This window comes from Protopterus annectens, chromosome 10.part0, assembly GCF_019279795.1.
Source record: "Protopterus annectens isolate FY-2018-M chromosome 10.part0, PAN1.0, whole genome shotgun sequence".
Lineage (NCBI taxonomy): Eukaryota > Metazoa > Chordata > Ceratodontiformes > Protopteridae > Protopterus > Protopterus annectens.
Window position 1 is genome coordinate 1,591,864,004 of NC_056744.1, and position 27,632 is coordinate 1,591,891,635.

General features: G+C 35.9%; 1 protein-coding gene across 2 annotated transcripts in view; it reads left to right on the forward strand.

Annotated features, from left to right (window-relative positions):
- LOC122813766 (sulfotransferase 1C4-like) overlaps positions 1–27,632 on the forward strand; it is a 237,141-nt gene that overhangs the window by 47,007 nt on the left and 162,502 nt on the right. The gene's annotated exons all lie outside the window — the stretch shown is intronic.

The following is a 27,632-nucleotide window of genomic DNA, read 5'->3' on the forward strand; positions in this document are numbered from 1 at the left end:
ATATGGTAGAAACGTTAATATGATCAGAAACATTATCAACAAACATTGGAATATTCTACTGGCTAATGAAAAGCTACGAAGTATCCTGGGACCTCGTTGTCTTTTCTCATATAAACGAGGTAAAACCTTGGGGTCTTACTTTTCACATTTCAAACATATGGCAAGTGGGGACGACCCATAAACAACTGACACTTCATGGTGATGAACTTATTGGTTCATTCCCTTGTGGCCATTGTGGATCCTGCCAGTATATGTTTAAATCCAAGGAGTTTACCAGTCGCAATACCAGTAGAATTTTTGACATTAAGGTTTTTGGTAATTGCAGTAGCGATTGGGTGGTGTACCTGGCCTCGTGTTACTGTGGGGGATTTTATGTGGGACAAACCTCGAGGGCTTTGAGATTCAGGATGAATGAACACCGCAGCGATATGAAAAACCATAAGGAGACTAGTGCTTTATATCAACACACATTAAAACATCCTCAAGCTAGGTTTACCTTTATGGTTATTGACCGCATTTCTGGAGATAGAACCAACAAACAGGGCTGGCATGGGTTACTGGACCAAAAAGAGAAATACTGGATTACTACATTGGGGGGTTTATTTCATCCTGGATTGAATGACCATTTATAGGAGAAGTTGGTTATAGGAGAAGTTGGCTATTTGACAACATTCATGTTGATATATCTGACTCCAACAAGTGGACTATATTTCTTTAGGTTACCCATCATCTAGGGATTAGGATCACTTAGCATCTTGGCTGGTACTGATCATTGGCCCTACTCTAATTATACATAGTATATGGACTATGTGTATGTGTAATATAATGACCAATTTGAACCAATGTGGTCATACAAGCTTCACACAGTCTTTTATTCAGTATCTCAATCAGTTTCACATATTAACATACTTGTTTAGATCCTGGTGGTTAAGAATGTGTCTTTTGATTTCTATTTTTCAATACCTAGTTGAAGATTCTCAGCATGGATCATTTAGTATGTATAATGGCATACTCATATTCAATTATAGGTGTATACTTACTTCATTCCCTGTATATATACGCCTTTGATTTCCCCATTGTTCTGATATAGGTTGTTTAGGCCTCTTACCTCAAGTACTCGACATCCAACATTTTTGGTGCCTTAAATGAATAATTGTTGAAAAGACAAGGATTATGGCCATACATATATAGACTGATACAATATGAGTACATGACTGGATGGATAGGCCATATCATGTAAATAAGTGGTCCTATCTTATGTACACATTTTTTGGATGCTCACGCTAATTTTCAGGACTGATTTCATTATTATCTTAGATAAGATATTAATACATAGTTGTATTTACTATTACATTATCAGTCTTGGAGGTTAACGACACATATTTTGGGCTCAATCTTTGGTATAAGCCTTATATTGTGGATGTTGCTGATTTATATTTATATATATTTTTTATTTGTATTTTTTATTTTTTATTCTTTAATTTTCATTTTTTATTTTAGTTATTTTGTACACCCATATATATTCATATATGTATATTTATCACGATTTCCTATATATATGCTCTATTTTTCCCCTATTTTGTCAGTCTATTTAATTTGAGCACTTGATGTATTATACACTTGGTGCTTTTGATGAAGATTGGCTTAGTAGCCAGGGATAATGGCTATCTAAACACAGTTCTCTACTAATATGAGCATGAGGATGGATATACCATAATATTATAACAACTTCTTAATTCTGTGTATGCACCTCTTCGGGGTGTTTAGCCTGACATTTAGGAATGACTTTATCAGCATATACAGTACCCTTTGTATTGTTGTATGAAAAAATGAAGATGTTTCAAATTTATCAATATTCATGAGCAAATGACTGTGATTGGCTCTGGATAAGTATTTAAAAGATGATTAAAATGGAACTTGACTACATTGTGTTACACTGAAGAAGGCTGTTTGCCGAAACTAGTCTGTTATAGACACAAGTATTTAATAAATTTACTGAACTCTGTGCTGCTTTGCTGGTCTATTTGGTCAATTTGGTGCTGGTTACATGGTTTAGACCGTGCAAACCCTCGTGCATAGGACTTGGTACGTGCTGCATTTTCATTCTGTGCTGGGGGACCGAGCAGTGGAGTCGCTTTTCAGCCTTGTCTTGGCTGATGATTTATGGTGATAACTTTTGAGTCTTTTTGCTACTTTGGCTCACTTGATGTTTTACACATAGTGAGCTGGTAGCACACATTTGGTCTAGTTCATCTATTTGGGTACGGGTGAGTTTGGAAGAAGGAGGCATAGCTGTGGGCCTGTTGTGCGCCATTTTGGGTGAAGCCACATCTTTGCGGTCTTTCCGTAAGTGTAAGCAGCATTTTTTGCACCTCAGCGTTTGAATCGAGTGCTGCATTTTCACTCTGTGGGCCTGTCGAGCGCCATTTTGGGCGAAGCCACATTTTTGCGGTCTTTCCGTAAGTGTAAGCAGCCTGTTTTTGTACATCAGCGTTTGAATCAAGGAACGCTGAGTTGTTGTTGGTTGTTTATCTGAAATACGGCCATACCGACCCTCGGCTCTTGACTTCCTTTTATCCGGATGTTTGGCTATATGGTTTATCCCTTCTAAGTGAGGGAAACTACTCCAAGAATTGGTAGTTTTGGATATTGGGGGACATTGAACTGTTGTGGTGATATTTCACATTATATACCAATCTTCATGTGTGGGATACCTACTTTTGGGGACATTTGGGATCGTGACTGTTGAGTGGAACATTTTGTTTATGGCACTTGGAATACAGCGACGTCTACTTGGAAGCGGTCTGGACTTATTCAATTTGTTTGAACTTATCTGATTTAAACAACCTACGGACTAAAGTGATATGGACATTCTTTGTGTTTATTATACTTTAAGTGGTGAAATTGTTGTTCATGTATGTTCAGTTGTCAGTAAGTGTGTTTAGTGTTTAACGACACTTGAATTTAAGTAATACCATACTTCGAGGGTTGAGCATGGTCTTATATCAGTATGCTTTGTAACTCGGGGATGTATCAAACATGTTTTTGGAACACTTGCTGATTTTTTACATTGCCTAACCTCATGGGCCTATAACTACGGAAAGTGTTTTTGAACGTTAAATATTATGTTTTGGGGGAACGAGGTGTAAGACAGCAAGATATACTTAGATATATCCAAGGTACACTTTGGGTATACTGAATGGGTGTATTACCTCATTGTTTGCCTATGTCAAATGTGTATTTTATACATGGCATATATAGCATTTAGGGTTTAATCAAACATTTATACGAACAAAACTAACTTCTATATTGTTCGCTCCTTTTGGCCGATATTTACGGAAAGTGTTTTGTAGCACACTTGTTATGTGTTGCAGTGCTTAATGACACTTGAATTGAAGTAATAACATACTTCGAGAGTTGGGTATGGTCTCACATTAGGAGGCTTTACAACTTGGGGATGTATCGAACATATTGTTGAATATTTGCTGACTTTCTACATTGCTTAATTTTATGGGCATTTAACTAGGCTAAGTGTTTTGATTTCTAAACGTTGTGTTTTGGGTGAACGAGTTGTAAAATATCAAGATATATCTCAGGTAGACTGAAGTGACCTTTTAGGGCTATATCAAATATTTATATGAACCAAACTATTACCTATACTGTTCATTTATTTTTGGCTGGTACTCAGGGAAAGTGTTTTGTAGCATACCGATTATATTAGGGATATCGGAGGGTGTCAGATCCCTAACAGGATTAAGATATCTGTTGGGTTTATTCCAAATTTTACAGTATGTTTGTGTTTTAGCATGATAATATGCATATTTTTTTGGATATAACTATAGGACGACAGCTATCTTGCAATTAGTGCAGGACTGGGATCTGGGACCCTTATTTTGTGTAGGGGGACTGGAATTCTAAATATTATACGTCTCCTACAACCAATTTTTTGGATCAGAATTACGATTCTCATTATAAGCATTTGATATAACCTTTTGCTATACGGACTGTTTAGAATTGAGTTGTGAACAGCATTTGAATTTTGGCTCTTTAATTGTGGTTAGAACTATATACAAAAATTTTTATAGGTTTTGACAATATATGTGTATATACCTTGTGTGTATACCTTTATGGCTCGTTGCTGGAATAATAATTAGCCTAATGACTACATAGTGCAGTATATGATTGTGCACTACTATCTATGATACGGGATATTTTTATATGTACCTGTTTATACACCTGCTAGTGTACAAGTTATATTTTATTCATTACTGTGAGCATTAGACAGTGTGCCAATGGAATCCTAAAACCGAATGTTTAGAATCACTGACACATCTAGCTTGTTGCCTTTGGATAAGGCCAGCCAACTGGTGTATGGACACCTGTATAGGTGCCTTGGTAATTGGACCTGGTTGGTCTCCATACACACTATGTTTATGACCTAAACATACTAATAGAGTTACAAACAGCAATGATATAAGAAACTTTTTCACATAATATACCGGGGAAATATTGGTATGAGTCTAGTAGATAGAATTCATAAGTAAGTTTCTGATTACCTTCATGACAACCCTACAACATTCCTTAGCATAAGTGTGCTTTGGACTTTAGTATGGATTACACATACAATATTTGATATGATCCTTTGATAGTATAATATCAAATAGGAGGGATGTATAACTAAACCGGGCCATTTTTGTGATTTTCCCAACATATAAGTATAAGAGGGACAACAATGGTTGTGATTTGTTACATGTTGTTTGATTTTGAGTGTTGGGAATTATAGTGTCTTTAAAAGGTTTAACACACCAATGGATATACCATATATATGGCTGTACTGATTTATAGCAGAATTTATGTTTTTTGACTCTGTCAGTTATTGCCATTTATCTATTCAGAAGCGAGCCACTGCTCGGTCCCCCAGTTTTGATTAAAAAATTTGCTCTGTTACCTACTCAATATTGGTGTATGTGTTAATTGGGTGAATGTTTTATATAGATACCAACCGAGAACACATCAGGTGTATGGTGACTAGTATAATTATTTGGCTGAGAGAGGGACTTTGTATTATCTATGTAAGTCTTTTCTAATAGATCATTTATACTGAATATTATATGGTTTATATATGTTTCCAATATTGATCATTTGATTCACACATCTTTATTAAACTTTTTGGGTTTTGAATACATGGTATTCTCAATACCCATTGTGTTTTGATCTTCCAGTTCTGTAATACTCATAGTGGTTTGTTGTGGCATTGCAAACAGTTGTTGTTTGTAGTGGACAGTTATGTCCATTGGAGTGTATAATACTGAACCTTTGGATTAGTGTTCAACTATTGGTTAATTGAGATTGAATTATTCCGACGTTGTGTTCTTATATCTCATGTATTAGTCAATGGTGGTATAACAATATTACAATTTACCACTAAGATATTTTGGTATTCCACCTGATATAGGGATTTTCCTGCACTGTATGATTGTGTCACTTGTGCTTTCTGCCGCCCCTGTGACTCTCTATAAGGGATTAGGTGTATAAGTTTTCTCTCTGTTTGATGCGACTGGGTACGTCAACTATTGTCACTTCTTTTGTTTAAGTATTATATTCCTTGGACATTTTTGTGCTCCATCAGTCTTCACTGGTAGTATAATTAAACATTGTTCACAACATGGATCTAAATACCATTCTATCTGGGTTATGTGCTGATCGGCAAGATATAGCAGTATTTGGCATTGAGAAACTGCCAAGCAATGATCCAGGTAATATGGCTCAGACCTCTTTGGCAGATTGTGATATGTTTTTCCATTCAATCACCAAGGCATTTAAGACTCTTAGATCAAACATTTGGCATCTCAAGTTATTTAAAGCATATTCGGCCCAAAACATGGCTCCCAGAGGATTACGAATACGAACACAACCTCTAGTGGGGAAGCCAGATGATAAACTAAATCAGGATTGGCAGGAGGCTCTTCAGACTGGATCCATGACATTTGTGAACATTTTGTTACAATACTACGAAAGGACAGTAGATTCCAATATATTGGAAATCAAAAACATATGCTCTGAGGTTCATAAGTTTGAATCCTCCCCAAAATATCAGGATAATATTAAAAAATTATCTTCAGAACTGATGGAGCATGAAAAAACCTTAAAGGAACGTAAAATTAAGAAATTTCATCGTGATTTTTCCGATTATCAAAGGGGGAAACCATTTGATTTCAGTAGATCGGTCAGATTTGTGGATACCAATCAGGTTAGAACAGGGCCCAGTCGCACCAAAAAGAGACCCCGTTCCATTCTCAAAAATAGGGGGGAGAGCTCATACAGCACCTCTGGTGATGAATCCTCCCTTACTGATTTTGAGGCATCTGGGGAAAGAGTTTCACCCAATAGGAAGAAAACTAACAAAATTTCCCCTTTAGAGGGAGTAAGGGACACCGGGGCGGTAGAAAGCACAGAAAGACCAATCACTCCGGTCTCCCTTCAGGGTCTTCTGGACAATTTCTTGAAATAGGGGATACATCAGGGTCCACTCAGAATGTGTTAAATTTATCCAAAACCATATTGACAGATGAACAGGTTGCATTACTAAACAAGGGTTTGAACTACATTCCCTCATTTTTCAGCCAGGAATATCACATAGTTCAGGATTTACAGGCTTTTTGCAGGAGATTAAATCTTAGACTGTTCTTTGAGGATAACCAGTCAGAACCATCTGGGGACTTCCGTTTTGGTAAGTCCTCATTCCAACCTCCTATGAATAAACACGTTTCCATCTTTATGGACAGTATTCTGAGGGATATTCATTTTGAGAATATGGGACATATCATGTTGGCTAGTAATCTAACTCCTGAAGACAGGATAGCTCTGAATACTTTGTGTGACAATAAAGACATAGTTATTGTCCCTGCTGATAAGGGAGGTGCGGTTGTGGTCTGGAATACTGCGGATTATGTCCAAGAAGGGCTAACCCAATTGTCAGATGCTAAGTGCTATATGAACATGTCTATAGACCCTACACCAGTATTTAAGGATGAGATAGATTCCTTCTTGCGGCTAGCCTATGAGGAGGGTATTATTAATAAGAAATGTTTGGATTCACTTATGGTTTCTGAACCATGCAAACAGATACTGTATCTTTTACCCAAAATCCATAAATCTTTAGTAAAACCACCAGGCAGACCAATAGTCTCAGGAATAGGTTCTTTGACCGAACCACTGTCGGCCTTTCTTACCAAATATCTTAAACCCTTATTGGAACACATAAGATCTAGGTTGCAGGACACCACTCAGTTTCTACAAATTATCAGGGAAACTCAATTGGAACCCGAATGGTATTTATGTACTTTGGATGTGAAATCATTATATACAAGCATACCACATTGGGCGGGTCTTCAATCTATACAATATTGGTTGGAAAGGGCTAACCTATATTCACCGGGCTTTAACACTCTTTTGATATGTATGTCTGAACATGTGTTAAACAAGAATGTTCTGTATTTCCAAGGCCAATGTTACTGGCAGCTACAAGGAACAGCTATGGGGGCTTCTTTTGCCCCTATATACGCTGACCTGCTCATGGCCTATGTTGAAGAATATATGATTTATGATACATCACATAATATCTTTCAGGTGGAAATGGACATTTGGAGACGCTACCTGGACGACTGCTGGTTGGTGTGGCGGGCTGATGTGTGTTACCTAAGGGAATTTGTTGAGTATCTTAATGACAATGTCTGGGGACTTGAATTTTCTGTGTCATATGATAGAAACAGCATTAGCTTTTTGGATGTCACTGTATATAGGAACTCAGACAATACTTTGTCTACCAGGGTTTTCCGCAAATACCCGCAATATAATACCCTGTTACACGCATCAAGTTTACATCCCCGTCACACCATCAGGAGTATTCCTATATCCCAGTTCATACGTATCAAACGGCTCAGTTCAAATATTGAGGAATACCAAGTGGCCAGTAGGGATCTCGGTCGAAGATTTACCGAAAGGGGATATGACAGATTTGATATTCTGTCTGCACAGAATAGAGCAAATGGTCTTGAAAGGGATGACCTATTACAATATCACAATAAGAACAAAAATCAATCATCTCGCAGTACAGGTGTCAGATTCATCACCACATATGGTAGAAACGTTAATATGATCAGAAACATTATCAACAAACATTGGAATATTCTACTGGCTAATGAAAAGCTACGAAGTATCCTGGGACCTCGTTGTCTTTTCTCATATAAACGAGGTAAAACCTTGGGGTCTTACTTTTCACATTTCAAACATATGGCAAGTGGGGGGACGACCCATAAACAACTGACACTTCATGGTGATGAACTTATTGGTTCATTCCCTTGTGGCCATTGTGGATCCTGCCAGTATATGTTTAAATCCAAGGAGTTTACCAGTCGCAATACCAGTAGAATTTTTGACATTAAGGTTTTTGGTAATTGCAGTAGCGATTGGGTGGTGTACCTGGCCTCGTGTTACTGTGGGGGATTTTATGTGGGACAAACCTCGAGGGCTTTGAGATTCAGGATGAATGAACACCGCAGCGATATGAAAAACCATAAGGAGACTAGTGCTTTATATCAACACACATTAAAACATCCTCAAGCTAGGTTTACCTTTATGGTTATTGACCGCATTTCTGGAGATAGAACCAACAAACAGGGCTGGCATGGGTTACTGGACCAAAAAGAGAAATACTGGATTACTACATTGGGGGGTTTATTTCATCCTGGATTGAATGACCATTTATAGGAGAAGTTGGTTATAGGAGAAGTTGGCTATTTGACAACATTCATGTTGATATATCTGACTCCAACAAGTGGACTATATTTCTTTAGGTTACCCATCATCTAGGGATTAGGATCACTTAGCATCTTGGCTGGTACTGATCATTGGCCCTACTCTAATTATACATAGTATATGGACTATGTGTATGTGTAATATAATGACCAATTTGAACCAATGTGGTCATACAAGCTTCACACAGTCTTTTATTCAGTATCTCAATCAGTTTCACATATTAACATACTTGTTTAGATCCTGGTGGTTAAGAATGTGTCTATTTTTTTCTATTTTCAATACCTAGTTGAAGATTCTCAGTATGGATCATTTAGTATGTATAATGGCATACTCATATTCAATTATAGGTGTATACTTACTTCATTCCCTGTATATATACGCCTTTGATTTCCCATTGTTCTGATATAGGTTGTTTAGGCCTCTTACCTCAAGTACTGACATCCAACATTTTTGGTGCCTTAAATGAATAATTGTTGAAAAGACAAGGATTATGGCCATACATATATAGACTGATACAATATGAGTACATGACTGGATGGATAGGCCATATCATGTAAATAAGTGGTCCTATCTTATGTACACATTTTTTGGATGCTCACGCTAATTTTCAGGACTGATTTCATTATTATCTTAGATAAGATATTAATACATAGTTGTATTTACTATTACATTATCAGTCTTGGAGGTTAACGACACATATTTTGGGCTCAATCTTTGGTATAAGCCTTATATTGTGGATGTTGCTGATTTATATTTATATATATTTTTTATTTGTATTTTTTATTTTTTATTCTTTAATTTTCATTTTTTATTTTAGTTATTTTGTACACCCATATATATTCATATATGTATATTTATCACGATTTCCTATATATATATGCTCTATTTTTCCCCTATTTTGTCAGTCTATTTAATTTGAGCACTTGATGTATTATACACTTGGTGCTTTTGATGAAGATTGGCTTAGTAGCCAGGGATAATGGCTATCTAAACACAGTTCTCTACTAATATGAGCATGAGGATGGATATACCATAATATTATAACAACTTCTTAATTCTGTGTATGCACCTCTTCGGGGTGTTTAGCCTGACATTTAGGAATGACTTTATCAGCATATACAGTACCCTTTGTATTGTTGTATGAAAAAATGAAGATGTTTCAAATTTATCAATATTCATGAGCAAATGACTGTGATTGGCTCTGGATAAGTATTTAAAAGATGATTAAAATGGAACTTGACTACATTGTGTTACACTGAAGAAGGCTGTTTGCCGAAACTAGTCTGTTATAGACACAAGTATTTAATAAATTTACTGAACTCTGTGCTGCTTTGCTGGTCTATTTGGTCAATTAAGTTCTACAAACTACCACTTACAAACATAATTTCCATCTTGATGCAAAATTACTATTTAATCTGATAAAAACATAAACACACACACACACACATAAAATATTAAAACTATTTTGTGCCTATTCTGAATGTAATCCTGAAGATAAAGACAATAGCCTAAGAACATGAGAGCATTTATATATTTCCTGGTTAATAAATTGTCAGTTTGATTAGTATTACAGCACAGGCAGAGTGACAAGTAGGAATGATATTAATTTTATAAAAGTACTGTTTGTTTATTCATTAACATTTGATTACTGGAAAAGACTGAGTGGGTAGGTGTTCATTTTCAGTGGAGGCCCAGGGAAAAAAGCTCCAAAGTATTACAAAATATTTTAAGAACAATAATTTTACAATATTCAAAAATAATAAGAAAAACATCTACAGTTTAAATAATAATATCAAATTGGACATAATGTGATGACATTGATTACAAATAGATATAACTTATATAATAATGGTATGATATTTAAAATATTTTTAGCCAGTTTAAAGAAATTAAAGGTAAGTTAGTATGATACAAACAGGAATTACAATATGAAGTGAGAGAGAAAAAAAAACAGGATTGTGGCAAATTTAGATAGAGAGTCAGGAGAAAGAAATAAACTAAAGTTAGGAAGTCAGCAAAGAAGGTGGAGTAAGGAGGTGTAAGATATAAACAGGTACTTGTTCCTATTTAGGGATTTAGTTTTTCCTGGGATGAGCAAGAACAAACCCGGATTTTGGCTAGGAAGTCTTTCAGAACAATTTTAAAGGACTCAAGGGAGGGTATTCACCTGGAGAAAGGAGTTCCAGGCCTTAGCAACATTGTACGGGTCTATACTAGAACATCGAAGTTTCAAAACTTCGAATGTTCTAATATCAACCCCTATTCAGTGAACGCTTACAACATTGAACATGCAGAACAGCAAATTTTTTCTTAGGGAAAACAATTCTCTGTTCCAAAACACATATACACAATACAGCACACCAAACAAACAGCAATCCACACACATACACCTAAAATCATACATCTAACCCTACACTAAACTGTACATACACCACTAACTATCCACTTACCTTAATCCAAACCCTAACCCTAAGGTCTGTCACTATTGCACACTCACCTAACCCTAACTCACCTACCCCGCCCTAACCCTCACATCCACACAATCGTACACTTACCTAACCCGCGCACTAACCCTAACTCACCTAACCCGTGCCCAATCACACACTTACCTGAACCCGACCCATAACTTTCCACCATAGCTCTGAAAATAGCGAAGTGACAGAAACAGACAACCAAATTCTTTCCCTAGGAAAAATTTGGTTTTCTGTAGCTTCGCTATTTTCAGTGTTCACTGAATACAGGTCAATATTAGAACATTTGAAGTTTTGAAACTTCGATGTTCTAATATAGACCCCATCGTACGATTACAGATCATGCTCAGTAGATTTGACAGGTTTGTGGACAGAGAGACATTTTTGGTCATCGAATCATATTGTCCAAGTGGGAACATAGTTCTGCAGAATGGTATTTAGTGCTGGAAAAGCAGATAGATCCAGGATAATTTTATAGGTATTAAAAATCTATGTGTATGTTAGTTGATAGGGTAGTTCTAAACAATTTAGGATTTTTAATGCTTATACAGTGGTGAGTTCTGAAAAGGGTATTTGCTACAAATGTAACCATGTTATTATAGCATTGCACAAGCTTTGCTTTTTGTGATGTCTGGAGGTTAGTAAGGATGGGACAGTACCATAAAGTAGTGAGGGGAGGAGGTAAGTAGTAGAAGATTTATTTGCATCAGAAGGAAAGTTTTGGGCTCTATAAAGGATCCCTATTTTTTGGTGATTTTTTCTACAATTTTGTATATGCAGGTTGAATTTAAGATTATTATCCACTATCATCCTTAATAATTTGTTATGAGAAGTGACTTCAATGGCTGTATTTTTAAGAGAGAGGATTGTATATTTTGTTATTTCATGAGCGAAGGATTTTAGTAAAAGATAAGTAGTTTATTTTTGGGGCTGAGCATGAATTGTGAGTTACAAAGCCATGTTTCAGTGGCTGTTAAAGTTTCCTGGGCAATTTTGGAGATGTTCCTGGTTGTCTGATGTGCGTGTGAATGTGGAGTCATCTGCACATTGCATTTGGGTGGCCTGTTGTGTGGATGTGTGGAAGGTGTTGATGTGAATGGTAAAGAGAAGGGACTGAGGATAAAGCCTTGTAGTACACCTGTGGTGACTGGGAGATATGCAGAGAGGGTGGAGTGTCATTTTACAGACTGATATATATTGGACAAATAGCCTTTGAACCATAGAAGGGTGAGAAGAGATAGACCAAGCGAGGAATTCTGAAGCAAACATTTGCTGTGCAAACAGTGTCACAGAAATATAGGGATAAGAAGGAGAATCATTTTCCATTATTCCTGTCTTTATTGACAGCATCTATAAATGCTAAAAGTGCAGCGTTAGTACACTGGGGGGGGGGGGGGCTGTGTTTTGTGAGGGAAAGGAGTTCTTCCTGCAGAAAATATTTTAGCGATTGTTTTTTTTGAATACATTTTTCAAGTATTTTGGAGAGAGGGGGGTAAGATTGCTCTAGGCCTAAAGTTAGTGATATCTGTTGAATTTCTTCCATTGTGTGGACAGGTAATCTGTGATTTCTTTCCACATAGGTTTATCCAGGAATTCCAAGTTTCTTCTATTTATAAGGATTAAGACAGAACAGACAATGCTTTTGACTACTATTTTAAGGTAATCGATTGGAAAGTCATCAACTGAAGTAGAGCCTGGTTTGAGTATGTTTAAGAGGAGTTTTATATAGGATTTGGGCACAGGTTTGACAGTGAAAGTGGATGTGATGATATGTGGCTGCTGAGTAGGGTTAGGATTAGATGTTGAGGATTACCTGACTAGGCAGCCTGTAGTATCTGTGAAATAAGAGTTGAATTCTATTGCAGTTTTTACTGGTGAGTTATTGGGAGAAGGGTTAGGGTTGAATTTTTGGCTGGGATACGAGACTTCTTTAATGGCTGACCAGAATTTTTTAGGGTTGTGTTTATTGTTGTTCTGAATGTTGTTATAGTATATCTTTTTTTCTTCGTTTATTCCTTTTTAGTACAGTTGCAGAGCATTTTGAAGTTTTTGAGATATCTGTGGTGTTTTATTTTGCCATTTTTCTCACACTTTTTCTCGATCCTGCATTAGCATTCTACTCTTTTTGTATAGCCAAATTACATTATTCATTTATGGTCTCTTCCTTCTAGGAGGTGCAAGGCTATTTAGGATATTTAGGAAAGTTTTATTGAATTTATTTACAGCATCATCTAAGAGGCAGATTTTTAGGATCTTCCAGTTAATAGAAGATAGGATTGCAATTTTGTATTTCTGGGTTAAACTTAGACAAGTTGCATGTTTTACAAACATGTTGTTTATATGGATGTGTGAAATGCCTGGTTGTATAGATTGGGAGATGGTCACTGAGAGAGAGATACTAGAATCCAATCTAAAATGGAGTTGGATGTCTTAATATGTGGGGCTATTAATTAGTTGTTTGAAACCTTATAAGTTCATGCTGGATTTGGGGGCATTAGAGGTTATCTCCAACCAATTATTATTGATATCGCCTAGTAGTATTTTTCCTTGTGGAATTGTTATGAATGTCAAATATAGGATATCTTCCAGTGTATCTGTATTATCACCAGGAGGGATGTAAAGGACAGTAATAAATATTTGTTTATTTTTGAGAAGGTAATAAGTGGTTCTGCTGAACTGAATTTGGTATTTGTTTGTTGTAGGGAGAAATGTGGTAGATAAGAAATATTAAAGCAATGCCACTACCTTTCCTTTTTATAAGATCATTACAGATAATATTATAGCCAGAGGGTGCAATTTCAGATTAGTTTATTCTGGGTTTAAGCCAAGTTTCAGTTGTAGAAAAAATGTCAGGCTTGTGTTGGGTAATCTAGGCATTTAGTTCAGTAATTTTATTTCTTATGCTTCTAATATTTATGGTGGCAAAAGTCAGAATAGTGGTGTGGAAGAATGACCCTTCTGGGGTTAGACCCTCAGGTCAATTATTACAGAGAGTAACCAGTTTATAACCTGTACAGAGTGATTAACAAGGAGGCGTGGAGTTTTTCTTTCATTTACTGAATACAGAAATCAGGAAGCTGGGAAGAATAAGTAGCTGGCTGGATTAAACAGTGTAATCTGTTGTCAAGTGAAAGTACAGTGTCTGATTTAGTAAGTGGTCCTTAGAATGCAAGTACTACTCCATGGGGGGGGTATCAATGTCACTTTCCTGCACAGGGCAGGCATGTATCTGACTAGTTAAAGTTAATACACAGCAAGGCTCTTCAGACTAAATTTGTTTACATTACACAATGATAATTTTCTCAGTGAAAACTTTTGCAGAGGTTTGCCTTGTAGCAGACCTCCGGCAATTTCAGGATCAAGGATGAATGTAGTGATCACAGGCTTTTACACAATGACAATATTCTCAGTGGGTTAAATCCATGATTCTTAGCAAGTGAATAACCCCAGAGGTAATGATTTCGTCCCAAAGTTAGTTTTTTTTTACTGGAGGCTATGCAACAATCCACTTGGCCAACCACTAAACTACATAATTGCAGAATTTGCAGTACAGCACTGAAGAGTTGCTTAAAGGGCAAAAATGAGCAACAGACACCAATAGCCTGAGTACTGCATTCCTTCCTCTTCCTCTAAGCCACGTTCTACATTTACATCCTAGTCTTTTTTTGTTCTTTTAAATGGACTCTACTGTGTATCTCCAATACTAGGGTGCTACACGAATGCTATCAAACATTCAGTCAAAACCAGTCCTTGCATTTCCTAATATTTTATGCTGTGTCACTGGTCTTAATGCTGCCACACAGCACCAGTGAATGATCTTAATTAGTAGAATTATTTTAAACCATGGTTTTCTATGGCTGATGGAACCTGTACTTCCCTCTTTCCTTCCTAACCATATTGCTATAGACTGTCACCAATACAGCTAAAATTAGGCATTGATAAATATTTTTTTTGCATTTTTTTATATGTTTATAATGTCATGCACTGAGAGTGCATTTGTGAGGTAGTATTCATAAAACATATTCGGCAAACTAGCCCTAAGACATTGTCAAGTAAAAACTCACATTGGCATGAAATCATTACCTCTAGGTTTACTCACATGCTAAGTATGGTGGATTTAATCCATTTGTTTCTCCAGTATTTCACCTTTTGCAGACTCACAAAATTGTTGTCTTTAGAAAGTACTGTCACCCCATAAAAGCAGAGAGAGAAACTTTAGACTGTACATAGTGGGGAAAATTGTGGTAAACAAAAAGTGTGAATGTTATCTACTCTGCATATTATAAGGACCTGTCATACTATCTTCTACAGCTATAAGCAAATGATTCTTTAGGGTAATGTCAAAACTACCTTTAATGCACGAATGCTACTTTTCTCAAAGATCTATTGTCATAGTGAATGCATTCACAAAATTCTACTAACTTGTTCCAGGACAGTCATTTGGGTAGTAAGCACTTCTTGAGAGTGCATGAAAATTTTAAGTGTGCCTGCTATGTTTTAGACTGGAAATTGTCAGTGATCCTTTTCACTGTTGATCTGATGTAAGAGTCTGGTGGTGGGTACACTGAAGACTATGACTGGTTACTTCATAGTCAGTGCTGAGTGTTTAGTCAAACTAAATTTTGAGACTAGAGGAAGTCTCTTTGCTGTTGAGTGTGTGAAGAAGGAAGACACCACTTTTTTTATTTGTTTGCTTGTTTGTTTGAATTATTGCTGCATAACTTGGATGTATGGAATATTGTGAAAGATGATATGTCTGCTAAGGACTGGCAATGAACCCCAAAATGGGTACGTTTCAAAGATGTACAAGGTTTGTAAGAGATCTTCAGACGTGAATACAAACATGGGACACTTTTCTGTCTGATAAATACCTTTATATTTGCCTTTTGCACCTACTACATACCCTTTTATTGTTTTGCTGACACCCTGTAACCTGATAAAGAGGATGTTGGGAGCAGTCCCAGCAGGAGCATAAAAGGTCGGGTCACCATCTGCATTGTGAGTGACCTCAGTTTTTAACCTGGATCTCAGCTTATCAGCTTTGTTGTTAGAACTAGTGTGGACATTCTACACAAATTGAAGGCTCTGGGTGTGATGATACAGGTTACCTTCTTTCCACCAAACTCTCTTCCTGTCTGGATATTGAATATTGCTTTGTCCAAGCAGGTGGTTTCATATGGTCCACAGAATCCAGGCTTGAAATACAAAGATATTAAAGATTTACTTTAGTCAAAACAGTAGCTGTGAATGATAGTTATTCAGCGAGAGAGTCTGCTTACCATTGTAGCAGAAGCTCTCTTGACATTTCTGACATTTTGTTGTCATTTATCATTGGAGTAATAAATCCAGAAACTGCCAAAAGCAACAAAGTATTCCTCAACCTCAGAAGGAATGACACCGCAGGAGCAATAATACATCCTTTATTAAGACCACATCTCGTCAACAAAAATTATAGCAGCATACAGAAAAATAAAACTTGTAATAGAATTAAGCGCTTTCATCCACCGTCATGTGGACTTCATCAGAATCAATTAATCAATTAACACACCACAATATATACACATTTTGGCGCCAATACGAAATAAGATTTTTAAAAAACAAGTGCTATACATATAATCAAATATATAATAAACTATTAAAAATCCTAATAAAATCTACATTCTATGCTTCCTACTATATAATTATTGTGCTTAATGTCTACAATATGAAATTGTATTACTACACCATTAATATGTGCATTTTATTTCATGTAATTTTTATCTGATTTTGCCTGTGCCTAGGGTCTGATGAATGGGATCCATAACTTAAAAATAATTGAGGAGTATACGTAATAAATATGTTAAAAAATTCTTAAATACTCTAAATTAAATATATATATATTTTTTTAAATTTTCTATAAGTATATCATAATAAAATCGTTATAAACAAATAAAATAATATAATTCAAAGCTCTTCAAAAACCATGTAACGTGCAACATATTAAACAGAGAGATACTGAAGTTCGTACCATTCCTTAAATAAATACGATTATTTAGCACCAATAATCCATACTAAAATATAACAGTATATGCATTAAATAATATAGTATGTACTGATAGTAGTCTTCATCCAAAATAATGCCATTTTATAAAAACGGTTTTAATGTAATGTAATCATTACATCCTGGAAAATTTGATGCATCCGTTAATATTTGCCATTTAGCCTCTCTTTCCATTAACAATGCTTTCAAGTTACCACCTCTCATATTCATCGTAACCATCTCCAATATGGCAAATCTAAAATAATGTGTATTGTCTGTGTTGTATATATGCCTAAATAATGCATTGGTGTTATCTCCCTTCTTTATGGCATATAAATGCTCATATATCCTTTTCTTAAACATACGTTCAGTTTTCCCTATGTAAAAACATGAACATGTACAACATTTTGCCATATACACTACATTCTTTGTGTTACAATTGCCTCTTTTAAACATTATCTTGGTTCTATTAATATTTTCCAACACTAATCCATCCTCTTCGTATATAACCAGACAGTATATGCATCTACCGCATTTACGCGTACCCCCTTGTTTTAAGGTTAACTCTTTCACTCTCTGAGGTCTCTCCAATATATGTTTTAAATTCAAATCCATTTTATAAACAAATATTGGAGCGTATTGGTGCCTAAGGGTCTTAGATGCTTTAAACTAACTTTAAACAAAATAGAAACATTTTTGGAGTCTGCAGTTAGTGAAGGTATAATAGATAAACATACAATGTGTATTTATTTATTTATTTAAATTTGTTGACCGGGAGTGTCCGACTGGACGTGGGTCCATTTTCAGCGAAGGCCCGGGGAGAAAAGCTCCACAGTAAAATAAACAGACAGTAGTTACATTGGATTACATAGCGATTAACGATTTAACATATAAATTACTTACAACATATTTACAGAAGAACATAGTACATCAGTAGACAACTAGTTATCTGTGAAGTGCATAACAGACATTAACAAATGTAACAATGAGAAGTTCCTGCTGTATAATAAGTACTAGGCTTATGAGCATCTGAGCTTGCTATCATCAAGGTAGTTAGTGGAGGTGAAAGAAAGGTAGTAGTTGGATGGGGTGGATGATATTAGAGTAGGAGTTGCAAGGGCATAGCCAGCATGTTTTTAGGTGCACTTTTAATAAAGTTTTGAAGTTGGTGCATGATGGTACGGAGGTAATTGTGGGTGGGAGTGAGTTCCATAATTTGGCTATGGCGCAAGAGAATAGTGCTTCACCAGCAGAGTTATTGGCTTTAGTGATCTGCAAGTGATTTTTGTTCCTGGATCTTAGTGGTCTGGTGGTGCGATAGGGTTGGAGTAGATTCTGGAGGGATGGGACATTTAGTGGATGGTTTACTAGTTTGTGGGCGAGTGAGAGTTGATACCACTGAAGGAGGTGAGGGAGTTCAAGCCAGCTCAGTTCAGCAAGTGAGAGACAGTGGTTACTACGGTAGGATGCTCCTGTGGCAAATTTGGCGATTTGTTGTAGCATGTCTCTAGCTTGTTTAGATCACATTGCCTTAGGTTGGTATATACTGGAGAGGCATAAAGTAGGGTGGAGATAAGGTGGGAATTTGCTATTGAAATCTTTGCTGCTTTGGTGAGAAATTGTTTATTTCTGTATAATGCTCCTAGTTTTTTGTGGACTTTTTTTATGGTCATGGATATGTGAATGTCAAATTTTAGTTTATTGTCTATTTCCACTCCTAGCAATTTGGTGTGTTCAGTTGGGTATATAGTGGTGTTGTCTTTTGCTGTGATGTTAAAGTGAGAGTTGTTTTGAGTATGTTTCATTTAAAAGTTAAAGATCCCTCATCACGGTATTTCTATCTTCTTCCAAAAATTCATAAAGATGTCAACAAACCACCAGAGAGACCTACTGTTTCTGGAAAAGGTTCCCTTACTGAACCTCTATCTGCTTACCTTACAATGTATTTAAAACCTCTATTACCAGACGTTAGGGCAAGGATACAGGATACAACTGAATTTCTAAATATTGTTTCCGGCATCCAATTGGAGTTAGGTTGGTTGATGTGTACCCTGGACATTACTTCTCTTTACACCAGTATTTATTGGTTGAACAAAATGTCTTTATATAGCCCAGGATTTAATACCTTCCTTCTGTGTTTGGCAGAGCATGTCTTGTCTAAAAATGTATTCTACTTTAACAACAAATGCTATTTACAGTTGAAAGGTACAGCTATGGGTGCATCTTTTGCACCCATATATGCTGATCTGTTCATGGGCTATCTTGAACAGATCATCATTTATAACAGTAATCATAATATTTTTCTTGAGGAAATAGACGTCTGGCAGAAGTTTTTGGATGACTTCTGGATGGTGTGAAAATCAGACGATATATATCTACAAGAATCTGTCCAGTATTTGAATGAAAATAAATGGAGTATAAAGTTTACTGTTAATTATGATTTGACATCTATTTCTTTTCTGGATGTAACCATACATAAACAACTTGATGGTACCTTATCCAGTTCATTACATAGGAAACCCCATAATTCAAATACATTATTACACGCCTCCAGTTGTCATCCTAAACACATCATTACTAACATTCCCAAGTCACAATTCATGAGGTTACATAGGATCTGCTCTAACATCGAGGACTATAAACATTTTGATCAAAATCTAATCAATCATTTTAGAGAACATGGGTATCCTATGGCCAAGGTGTTTCAGACTAGCAGGGTGGTCCAACAACTATCCAGAAATTATTTACTTACATACAAGAAACGTCAGTTTCAGAGGGATAACAAAATTAGGTTTACCACTACTTATGGTAGGAATACACATACATTTTTGGACATAGTGCAACAGCATTGGGACATTCTGTTGGCTGATGACAAATTATGTGACATATTAGAAGATAAATGTTCATTCTCATTCCGTAAAGTTCAGACTTTGGGGAGTTATTTTAGCCATTATAAACATTATATGCCATTGGAACATTTAACACAGGCTACGCTAGATGTGACCAAAGTTGTGGGATGTTACCCTTGTGGGCACTGCTTCTTTTGCAAACATATTTTCAGACTAAGGAATTCTGTAGTAAAAACACCCCAAAAGTTTATTCTGTTAATGTTTTTTCTAACTGTAGCAGCAATTGGGCCATATACCTTGCAATTTCTTCGTGCTCAGCTTTTTATGTTGGCCAGACTTCTAGACCCATAAAATTACGTATCTCAGAACATCTCAGTAATATTAGAAATAAATATCTGACCAGTGCTTTGCATAAACATACTACTTCACATAAGACAGCCACTTTCAAATTTATTATTATTGATAGAATCATGGGCAATAGGTCTTTGAAAATAGGCTGGCATAAGTTGTTAAATAAAAAAGAAAAATCATGGAATGTGAAACTGGGTGGATTATTTCCACCTGGCTTAAATGAACACTTATAATTGTCCACATACATAGATCGTAAGAAAACTAATCCATGTTATAGATGCACATCAGATAGAGTCGCAGTGTAAGTTTAATCAAGAGTAACACTACATCTAAGGTAGAACTCAGTATAACTAAAGGCTGAAAAATTAAAAAGAAAATGCCGGAAAGAATTTACTGAAAAAAGTGGGATACCTTAGATACTAATCATTGACATATTCTTGCTGAAAATGAATAAAGCACTGTGTCCAAAATGAACATTGCCTTTTCATAGTGTGCAAAGCCTGAATTATAAAAAGCTTATTCCTCGTAAAAAAATGAAAACTGAAACCAAACCTATGATTTTTTTTTTACTTTTGAGGATAATGCTTGGATTAATCATTATGAATGTAATGAATTTCACAGAAGTAATTAACAGAGCATTACAAGCAGCGTGTCTTACTGGAAAAAAAAACGTATTCAATGCAATATACAAAATCAGTGTGAATTGATAATGTCGGTGTTGTTTACATGGAACAAATGATTTTAGTAATAGTTAAAGGTAATGGCCTAAACAAGTTTGATTACTGTTGTGAGAATAAAACTCAGCCAAACTTGAGAAATATAAAATATATAACTTCTGAAAGTGAAACTATTTTCATGCGTATTAAAATATATGTGGTAAAAGAAAATGCGTATGTTAAAAAGAAACTATATCTATTATTCATATTCCAGCTTGTCCCAAACCTAGATTTTTCAGAACCATATCATATTGTTATGCAGGTGAAATGAGTTGGTTGCCCATTTCAGAAAAGTTACAAAGTGCAGGTGTTACAGATGATGCATCAGTGAACACTGGGGATTTCAGCCACTAAACTGCCAGTGATATAATTTTGTTTAAGGTTGTGAATGAGTCTTGGAAGGCTAGGTCTGACATAACTGAGCCAAAGTATAAGCCATAGTGTTCCAGACATCTTTCTTTAAGTGTCAAAGAGGGCTATGTATTGTGGGGGGTCTAGTGTTATATGTTGCACAAGGTCATTCTGTAATACTGAAAATGGTTCATTAAGATCATGCTGGAATGCCCAGAATGAAAGGTTTAGCCATAGCCTGTGTATGTTGGTCTGGTATGGATCATAATTTGGAAACCGAAGTAAAGACGTGTGGTGAAATGCCTCCACTGAATGTACCTTTAGACCTACAGGAATGTCTGAAAGATACATAAGTGAAATATGCTGCACTTGAGTGCTGAACTCATTTTTCTCAAAATATTTCTAGTTCAGATAGGATTTTAATTTAAAGTGGATGGATAATGTATGACATGAGTTCTGCAGCTTTACATGCAGTCACCGTATACCCAAGATACTCCGGAACGAACAATTCTGCATTTATGGAAGACTACAAATTATTTCCCTCTTATGGAGCTCAGGAAATTTGCACTGTAACTTCCGAAGGGTAGAGCCTAAGCTTTTGTGAAAAAAATCAAAGTATGTCCTAATATTCAAACCAATGTACATATCTCTGGAACCACATGTAAAGAAGTGTAAATGGCAAACTCTTCAACACAAACTAATTTTATACTGGTAGTTATTCTTTAGGTTCTAGATCTTAAACTGGATGTAATGTCACAAAAAAAAAATGATAACTATTGTTGTTGTTTGTCTTTTCAGCTTTTCCTGGTTAGGGGTTGCCACAGTGGAACTCCGGTCCGCTAATGATTGGCAGTAGATTTTTTTATGGTGCCGAGTTGCCAGCCCAATGCCCAACCTTCAGCGAAGGCATGCCCATTCACACTATTAAGTTTGTAATATTTTGTAAACAACTTACAGTATCTCAGCAACCATTTATGTTACACACATACTGTTAGGGGCATTTTGTTTATCCAGTTTAGAGGTTTCATGTGAGGTAAGCAGGTCTGTATGTGCTACTTAATTGCTGAGATATTTAGAAAATATGAAACTTGTCATAATATAAATAAATAAATATTATACGAACAACAATTAATATTTCTTTAACTGCACCAGACAGAGGTCAAATAGTAACATAGTTCTGTTTGCCATTGTGTAAGCTTTAAGATGATATATTTTTATACTTTGAATGTAGCATGGTATTAAAATTATTAATGCAAATATGGACAAGCAGTATTTGATTTCTAGAGGAGTCAGTAGGATGCAACTGCAGAAACACCAAGAGGTGTCACCCGGATGTAATAATTTAATTCCACTTCAATTTATTTCTCAAAACAAGACTTGAAACTGGCCTATCTAAAGATGAAAGGATTGTCAGAGAAACTGAATGGGTGTACAGTGTTTTGCAACTGAAAGAAATTAGAACGCAAAATACTCCTGTCTGAAGTAATATCTAGTGTAAGGTGGAGAATGAGCAATTCTATAGATGGATGTTTCCAACTGCACAACCAACTACGATGAAATGCAGAATATGCATAATGTATGTTAGAATCACAGGATTACTTAAATCTTGTTATAACTTGGAGTAAAGCCTTCAAGTACCTTAAATGATTTAACACTTTTTAATAAGCAATCCCAATTCCAAGGGAAGAGCAGACATAGCTGAAGCAGTGTGCATGATTTTATAACTGAAAAACTTCAAGATGCTTTGTGCAGAGATAGTAGTGAGGGGGGAGGGGAGGTTCAACCAGCCTAAAGTGGATACTTAATGCATGTAATTACATGCATTACACAAATATCTGAGCCATAATGTTCCAGTTACAATTAAACTATGCATACCCAGAATACTACAGCTCTCTGTCTTGTGCAAAAAACTCCCTACATAAAATATGCTTCTTTTTCCTGTACAGGAAAATTATTTGCATCAAATACCATGCAGTTTTAAAAAAGTAAATCTTAAAACTGTCAAATCGCGCAGTATTTGTAGGCAGTTACTGGGTGGGGGGGCTTAATGTGGCTGTTTATTTCCTTGCTGTAAGATTTTGTTATTATTACACCCACCCTACCACTGACGTGTTTCACTCACTGAGGACCTCAGCATGGACAGTATTCTTGCAGGCAGAGCTGCAGACTGTATGAATCCCAGTTAATATATCTGTTTCTCAGCCATTTATTTTCATTGGATATTTACTTTTAAATCTGGCAAAAACGAGACAAATGTGGATATCTGGATTCATGATACAATTATATTTCTGCTAGAACCTAACCCACTGTCATCAGAGAAATAGTCCTCTACTTAAACAAAATTACTGGTAGTTTTCTTTCCAAGTTTCACCTTTCATTTTCTTCTGTCGTCTTCCAATGACTGCAAAGACCCCCTCCAACTGCCACGTGAAGTATTAAATGATGCAGTAGTTACATGATGATTTCTGTTTCGCTTGAAAATTTCACTGTAGTGAAACAAGATTCATTACCAGACAATAGTATTTCTGGAATACTATGCATGCTAAAACGTTCTCATTTTTTTAAATATTTGCATAGAAATTAATGGACTTATGGCACATACATTCAATAGTTTAAGCATCAAATAAACCACCAAACATTTCTCCAAGGAATGCATTGGCTTTGTCTAAGTGTAGTCTAAACCATGACTTTTTATACACTATCTTGTAAGTGGAAAAGTACAATCTATGATGGTTTACTGTTTACTGGACATTCAACATACTTCTTTAGTTTGGCTATATTCTAAATACTCTCTGGCCACAGTGTGCATGATTTGGATAAACCTTTCACTCCAAATGTTCCATGTTGAACTTAATGCAACATTTTCAGTATTACCAAATAAGCTTATGGAGGGATTGTGATTTCAGACCCATACTTTACACATCCATTTCTCACACTTACAGTCTTCTGAAAGTGCATGGCATAAACATGTTGCTTGGGATTTTGGTCAAATATGTTACCAGAATTAAGGCTCCTGTAACCATTAGGCTACCTGGTATACATATATATTTATTCTGATTTTGTATGGAAAGCAGTAGCAGATTAAAATAGGGGTATTTAGGGAGGTCACCCTGGGTCCAGAGCTTCTGAGGGCCAATCAAACTCTCCATCATGCAAGACAATGGCATTTTCTTTTTATAAAAATTGTGCACACCGCAGCCTCTCATTGTATGTACAAGTGTTTACTCATGGATTAAACAGTAAACAAACACTTGTTTATAGTTCTGCCAACTGACTGAACAATACTGTTCATCCTGTCCAATTCCTCTTATATTTATGAAAAGTAGAAAATAAGGAAATTAAGTTAATAGCTACTGATGTAGTTGCATAGCTTTAAGTAAGCCCAGCAGGTTCATCTCTGGTGTGTGGAGATTTGAAGACATTTGTCAGCAGCAGATTTGAGTTATTTTTGCATTGCGTAGGCATTATTCAATGCAAACTTCCCATTTCATTTCTTGCCTTACACTACTGCAGTCTAGCAGCCATGGGCAGAATAGGAGTGCTGTGGAATGAAAAAATGACCTTTTCACTGTCTGATTTGTGTTTTCCATTGCACTAATGCAATGGAAAATACAAACTAAACATAGTACAGAAATAAATATTCATCCCATGGGGGACCCCGTTGTGCCACAGGATGCAAGAGGTAAGCACTCGTGCTACAAATAAGTTAAGTACAAGAACAGAGAAAAGGGTACTAGAGATGCATTAAACCTAAAATAATAATAGTAGTAACAGAGTAAACTAGAATAAATAAATATCCAAGATCCTATGGTGCCCCGGGCCAGCTGCCAAAATGTAAAGTGCAGCTATTATCACAATGACAGACGCATTGCTCTACAATGATTTGATTTTTAAGGTCTCCTCCTAAATACTGAACAAATAAAAAAATCTCAATAAAGGAGCAACAGTAATCCAAGGAAGAAGAACGTGTGATACCAAACCACACGCTACGTATAGTAGCTACGTATAGTATAGTGTTACGCTATTTGGTTTGGTATCACACGTTCTTCTTCCTTGGATTACTGTTGTCTCCTCCTAAATAGAGAAAATAATGCCAGAGTGCAGTGGATAAGTTGGAAGATCGTCCATCAAATAGGTGACACCAGCAAGGGAAAGAGATTCAGAACTGACTTCCATTCTGATGCACATTGTGCTAATTGAAAGACTTACTCAAAGTCACATACCTTGAAAGTAAAAACTAATCAAATCAAACAGAGAATTACAGGGCAAAAATGATTAACCTTCTCATCTAAACTGCCTTATTAAAGATTTGACAGTTACTCATATATTATTATTGTTGTTGTTAATATTTACCCTTCTAGGCAGTTGCGGAAGTTTAACACCTATTTTATATACTACATAATTCATATAATGTGTCTTTTGTTATTGCCATATGGTTCATAATGCATTGCAATAACAATGGTTTCCTGAATGTATTAAATCAAATCATGTATTATCATTTCATATAATATGTTTTCTATAAAGAAGATTGTGCTAAGCACATCACACATTAAGTGATTTTCTATATTTCACATGTGTGTAAAGAGTATTGTGTTATGAACGTCACATAGCCTGTTACGTTTACTTACTTAAAAAGTAATCTCTTAAAAAAAAAAAAAATTGCTGTTACCATTATATCTGCTATTATTTTTTATTGTTACACTTTATTAATCGATGTACTAATAATTTGGAGCTTTTCTCCCCAGGCCTCTATTGAAAATGGACATATATATCCAGCTAGACTAGCCCGGTCAACAAATGTAAAATAAATAAAATAAATAAAAATAAATGTATAGTTCTAATTCATTTGATTTGTATTACCTCTAAGTCTTGATTCTGGCAATAGCTAAAAATCAGTATTCATCATGGAGAAGTCCATTCTCCAGACCAGCAAGCATTAAATAAATAAGAATCACTTAAAGTGAGTAATGCTAACAGCTGTCGATACTTGAATTTATTAAAATATGTCAAAGAACCACTCAGGCCCTTAATGCACTTTCTCAGACATTTAATGTACTGCACTCCTTCCTTTCCACTCTTAGACTGATACCATATTCAGCATTTCTGTTTACTTGTTTTAATGGCTGCAGACTGTAATTTTGGAGATTGGTCTAGCATAATTCTAAGGTAGGTTTATGTGTCTGTACTCTAAATATGTCAGCTTGTGTTTAATCCAATTTTTATGATGCTCATCATGCATAGATTTGCTGTTATTTGATGAGATTGTTATCATATCAATGCTGGATAATGTTTCCCTTTTGATCCTGTAGTTCAAGAAAAAAAAATAATATTAATGTCCATAAGGAGAGGAAGCCATCTATTACTGCTGCTGGTAACCTAGAGTTAACTACTGTCTTAACTGTCAGAGGGCAGCAATGGGTGAAACAGGACTAGATTGGATGGAGGTGACCCTTCTTCCTAAGTCAGAGTGAATACAGGAATCCTTATGGGACTTCAATGACTTAAGGAGGCAAGGGGCTATATCTGGATGGAAAAAATAATGCTGGAGAACCCTCCACAATGTTTATCTCATAATATGTTGTTATGCTCAGGTGCCTTATCATCTTACAAAGTGTAAGGTCAGGATAGAGTCTCATTAAAATAAAAATCATCCCTACCATAGATGGCAGCTCTGACTATCAACACAAAATCATCCCCACTAGTTACACCATTGGCAAACCGAGATAAGACTCTAAACAGCATTGTCTCTCTGAATAGGGACAGCTTTTGCCATAGTGTGATGTGGGGTGCAGGAGTCAGTAGTACAGGTAGAAGAGAAACCTCACTATGTGAACAAAATTGAATGGCAATTTTATTGATTCTCTGAGATAAAAAAAAAACAGTTAACCTGAGTAACTGATTTTGCCATAAGGTTCTAATGAAATAGTGCTTATAACATTCTCGTGTGTAATTTCATTAAGCAGGTGGACTCCCAACGACAGACGTTCAGAACTCTTCTGTTCAGATGTATGCACTGACCATGAGTGCAGCAGAACAATTCCAAGACCAATTTAGTTTT